The following is a 6,000-nucleotide window of genomic DNA, read 5'->3' as shown; positions in this document are numbered from 1 at the left end:
ATGGGAGATCGTTGACTAATGATTTATTAACTTGCTTATGATTTTATGTAATCAGTGTTTCGTAAATAATCTTGCCTGAGTGGCGTCTGTCAATTTTTATGTGAGATTGTTTTTGGTAGTTAATAAACACACTGGAATTGAAATGTTCACTTTATTGGGTCAACCCTTCCACTCCCTTTAGATTTAAACGTTAAACAAAGCAGGTGTTAAGTAGAAACGTTCCAAGTACTTCTTTGAACTCCGCTCCTCCCGCACAACTGTACGGCCTATGAATTACTTCAACTCTCGAAGTGATCTGTTGCTCTGTGGTATAGATTGTGACCAAATAAATGCTAAAACGCTGTGATTAGTTATTCCCTTGGCGTCTTTCAGTGTCGATAATTAATTTGTACCTGAAGTTATGAGCAATGAAATACGGGCAGTGGAAGGTTATCGTGAAATTTTATTCGACACGGACCACAGTTCTAGGTCGTTAAGGACATAAACGGGCGACAGTAACTGAGAGGTTAGTGAAATTTATGATATCACCAATACCACATGTTTCTTAGTTTGGACATTGGCCAAGCCGGAAGCCCAACTGACGAGAAATTTAGAAATGGAACAAATGTCAGGAAGGATGTAAAAAACAGTAACATTTTGACTATGACGTAATTCTGACAGAGACTGCAAATGACTTGGAAAGTAAATTCAGCACAGTGAGTAGCACATGAAAATGAGATCCGAGGCTATCACTTCCACTAAAACGTTATTTGTGCTGTGTAAGTGAGGTTACTCTGAGAGAACTCCATGAGGGAATGAGATGCCGGAAGTAATAGTCTTCTTTTTCTCACGACAGTAGAAATAAGCAAGTGAAGTAAAATGTAGACAAGCTAAAAAAGAGAGGCCTTCCCTTGAAAAGTGCCGTTCAAAAGTTTTCGAGCACCCCTCAAAACTATGGCTATGTGGTTAAAATAGGAATTTCGTCTTTAATATAATATCATATCCCCATTCTCATAATAGAATAAGTATTTAAAGACGTAGCGCCTCTGTTGTGTATTTGGTTGTTGGCACAGAGAAGCGCTAATGAGTATCCACAACACCACTGAAGTGCCTTTAGAATCGATCTCATTCCTTCAACTGTACGCGTAGCAATCAACTTGCACTTCTTTACTATACTTTGTCTACATCTAGCAATGTGTTTGTACACTTGATCAGTTTCATAATATATTACCCCCTCACGAGGCGGAAGTAAGAGACTGGAATTGCAGCTGTACATCAGGAAAGTTGTTCTGTTACAACAATAGCAACAAAAGATGGCGTAGCGCAATCTACAGTGGTGTATACGTTGCAGCGGATCAAGCAAACTGGTGCCAATGCATGTGTTTCTCTATCTGAAGGACACCGAATTACAACATACAGGGATGATCAGTCGATATGAGTACAGGGTATACGTCAAAGAATTCGTACTACTTCTGAAATACGCGATGAAGTAAATAGTATGCAACTCGCTACAATCTCTGTTTCAAAAGTGCAACGCCGTCTTATTGAACAAGTTTTAAAGGACTGTATGGTGGCCAATAAACCTTTATTACGCAAACAAAATAAGATAAAAAGAGTTCAATGCTGACAGTAACACAAAACTGGAGTGTACAGCTATGATATAATGTGTTATTCAACGACGAATCTAGCTCGCAAGCATTTGGGAGCCATCGTCAAACACGTCAGCTGGTCGGCGAAGCAAGATACGGGGGGGGGGGGGGGGGGGGGGGGTAGTCATGGTGTGAGTATATTTTGCTCCTGAGAAGTAATGGAACATTAAAGAGGGAAGGATATCGCACGATACTGACCAACACCTGGCGGGAGACATACTGATCGCGGTTGATCTGCAGCAGGATAAAAATCCCAAACATGCTTATATTTGTGCAGAGGGTATGAAAATGGGAAAGATGATTCAAATGGCTCTGAGCACTATGGGACTTAACATCTGAGGTCATCAGTCCCCTTGAACTTACAACTACTTAAACCTAACTTACCTAACGACATCACCCACATCCATGCCCGAGGCAGGATTCGAACCTGTATCCGTAGCGGTTGCGCGGTTCCAGACTGGAGCGGCTAGAACCGCTCGACCACACCGACCGGCGAAAATAGGAAAGAGAAACATGAAAAACCGGAGAGTATGATCCCTGTCAAGTCAGTCACCTAACGTAAACAACATTGAACCGTTACGGGATGAACTTGACAGAGAGGTCAGAAAAATCACGCCATCTAATGTTGACGATCCGTGAAATAATTTCAGTCGTGTTGGACTGCAGTCTCTGCAAAAATAATATAAAGTCTTATCTGAAGAATGCCACGAGCTTGTGAAACTGTTCTGAGTGCAAAGGGCGCATACTGAGAAGGGACAAAATTCTAAAACATATTGAACTGTTCTCAACGACAAAGAGAGATTTATTTTGCTGGACTATTTAGATTGTAAGATGTGCTTGCACATTGAAATAAACTACAGTAACACTGGCTCAACTCGGCACGTGTGTTACTCGGAAATCTGCCCATACGGTACAAGTATTTCATTTCAGAAGCATTCAGTGCACTTTATATGCCGATGTTTTGTATAAAGTGGAACGTGCCTAACGGGGAAACGGATGTTCAAATGTGAGTGAATTCCTAAGGGACCAAACTGCTGAGGTCATTGGTCCCTAGACTTATTTAAAGTAACTTATGCTAAGAACAACCCACACACCCATTCCCGAGGGAGGACTCGAACTTCCGGCGGGAGGGGCCGCGCAGTTTGTGCCATGGCGCCTCTAACCGCATGGCCACTCAGCGCGGCCGCGTAAACGGAAAAGCATATCACTCTGCAGCGGAGTGAATGGCTCTGAGCACTATGGGACTTAACTTCTAAGGTCATCAGTCCCCTAGAACTTAGAACTACTTAAACCTAACTAACCTAAGGACATCACACACATCCATGCCCGAGGCAGGATTCGAACCTGCGACCGTAGCGGTCACGCGGTTCCAGACTGTAGCGCCTTTAACCGCTTGGCCACACTGGCCGGCCTGCAGCGGAGTGTGCGCTGGTATGAAACTTCCTGGCAGATTAAAACTGTGTACCGGACATACACTCGAACTCGGGACTTCTCCCTTTCGCCAGCAAGTGCTCTACCATCTGAGCTACCCAAGCTCTTCTGCGAACAGAGCTTCTATGAAGTTTGGAAGGTAGGAGACGAGATACTGGCAGAATTGAAGCTGTTTGGTGCGGGTCGTGAGTCGTGCTTGGGTAGCACTTTCCCGCGAAAGGCAAAGATCCCAAGTTCGAGTCTCGGTCCGGCACACAGTTTTAATCTGCCAGGATGTTTCGTTTTTATTTAATAATTCATTATATAATGCGGAAAAGAGTCTATACAGTAATACTGTATTACAGTTCATTAGTTATTCACGGCTCTACAAGAACGTAACTTGTAACACCTCCGTTAAGCGGCGCAAAACCAAAAGAAAAGAGATACAGCGCAGTGCGGCGTACCTGGTGTGGACCTAAAACCGCGCCACTCTATGCAACAACGAATAAGTTACGCTCAGTGTCGGTGCAGTACTTCCAAGGAAACGGTTCGTTCGTCAGCGACCTGTTTGTCGGCTTTCCACTTTTCCTCATTATTGACGCAAGCCGGCGCATAAAGGAACATTGTTGCGCATCTACCAACACATTGCTGCAATGTTAGCAGTGAAAGAGCTGGGTATTGTTCCGTTAAACAATGGTTTTACCCGGCAGCCAGTTTCAGTCGAGTAATAAAATGGTTCAAATGGCTCTGAGCACTATGGGACTCAACTGCTGTGGTCATAAGTCCCCTAGAACTTAGAACTACTTAAACCTAACTAACCTAAGGACATCACACACATCCATGCCCGAGGCAGGATTCGAACCTGCGACCGTAGCGGTCGTGCGGTTCCAGACTGTAGCGCCTTTAACCGCTCGGACACTCCGGCCGGCTAGTCGAGTAATAACAGTTTCAGTGATACAGTGACATGATGTCGAACAAACGGTATGTGTCGTTAACACTTAACGAAAAGATTAATGTAATCGAGGGGATTGAGAAAGACAAACTATGTGCGGGAAATTATGTTGCGCTTCAAATGCGGTAAAACACAAACTTATGAGACTTTAATGGACAAGGATAAGATTCGGGACGACTGGCTGAAAGGGAACGCGCAGACAAAAAGAAACGCGAAGAAGACCACAAATCAAGAAATTAAGGAAATAGTGTGGGAATGGTTCGTAAGTGCGTGGGCAAAAACCTTTATCTGGATCCATATTGTAGCGGAGGCTCTGAAAGTCGCTAAAGCGCTTGGAATAACGGAGTTGAAGGCATCCATAGATTGGCTGGACAGTTTCAAAGCTAGGCACAACATAGTGTGGAATAAAGTGTGTGGAGAAGCTAAGGATGTGCACTAAAGTGTAGCAACAGAATGGAAGACAATATTGTCCTCAAATGTGAACTATGATCCGAAAGACGTGTTCAATGCCGATGAAACGGGACTGCTTTATCGCGCGCTGTCTTCAAAATCGCTAGCAATTCGAAGAGAAAATTGCACAGGCGGCAGAATGTCCAAGGAAAGACAAACTGTACTGCTGTGTGGAAACATGTTAGGTGAAATGGAGAAGCCACTAGTGAATGGAAAGGCTGAAAAACAGTGTTGCTTCAAAAACAGACGTCAGTAAGCTTCCAGTCAAATGGCGAAGCAGTAAAATGGCGTGGATGGTGAGTGGTCTTATACAAGAATGCCTGGGCCCTTTCAATGCCAAAGTGAAAAAAGGAAATTGCCAAGTCCTCCTTTTCGTATACAATGCAACCTGCAACTCAAAAGTAACGTTATGAGACGTGAAATTCGCTTGGTTCCCTGCAGGTTATACTAGCCTCACACGACCCATGGACCAGGGGGTTATCTGCACATTCAAGCGTCATTGTAGGTGATTACTGATGCTATCTCTTATTCTTAATGTTGAAGAAGACTAAAGCGCGTTTGCTCTTGCGCGGTCAGTTTCTGTCCTGGAAGCAGCAAATTGGATTGGCTTGGCAGTACAGGAAATAGAACCCGAAACTCTCAACGAGTGATTCAACGAAGTGTGGTTCAGAGGTCAAGAATAAGACGCTTTTGTGGCCATCAAAGTTCCAGAAAATGCAGCAACAATTGCTGAATTAAAGAAAATGCGAAACATTTCATGTAGTGCAGATGATTACATTCGAAATGATGGTTTTCTGTCAATTCGCTCCCTTTCACTTCAGCAACAGATTTAACAGAAATCCGCAACACAGAGGATGAGCGAGAAGCAATAAAAGAAGAACAGGCGCAAAATGATATCCCTAGAAAAATTAACACATCTGAAGAAGCCGTTACATGCATAAAGGAAGTCATGCAGTTTGAGGCACACACAAATTCTCCTAACGTGTTGGAAGTATTGTATGGTGCAAAAAAAATCCTGGAAAAAACAATTTGAATAGGAAATTGAAACAAGTTTCCCTCCTTGATATGTAGCGGAAAAAGTGAAATGTAAAGTAAATAAACGTAGGAATAATATTCATATACATGCAGTAATAAAAGAATTTAAGGTTCGAGTAAAGATATAGAAATGCCATGTTATTTGTCAATTAGTGTAATGTCCGTTGATCTGTACTATAATATACAGTAAATAAACATCTACTGTGCTGGAATGAAAGTGCGCAAATAAAGTATATGCATAATTAAAAATTCTTATTGCACTTTTGTGCATGATACCTGACAAATTTTACTTAGCCCACTGAGTTTTGTGTAATCCGGAATCTTGTGCTATTTGGAAAATTATTTTAGTCCCAGGCGATTCCGTTTTGAGCAAGTTTTACTGTATATAGTTTTATCATGGGTGATCGAAAACTTTTTGCCAGTAGTGTAACATCAGAATGAGATTTTCACTCTGCAGCGGAGTGTGCGCTGATATGAAACTTCCTGGCAGATTAAAACTGTGTGCCCGACCGAGACTCGAACTCG

Source organism: Schistocerca cancellata, chromosome 8 (assembly GCF_023864275.1).
Source record: "Schistocerca cancellata isolate TAMUIC-IGC-003103 chromosome 8, iqSchCanc2.1, whole genome shotgun sequence".
Lineage (NCBI taxonomy): Eukaryota > Metazoa > Arthropoda > Insecta > Orthoptera > Acrididae > Schistocerca > Schistocerca cancellata.
The sequence above is the reverse complement of the archived record's forward strand: the minus strand, read 5'-3'. Positions refer to the sequence as shown.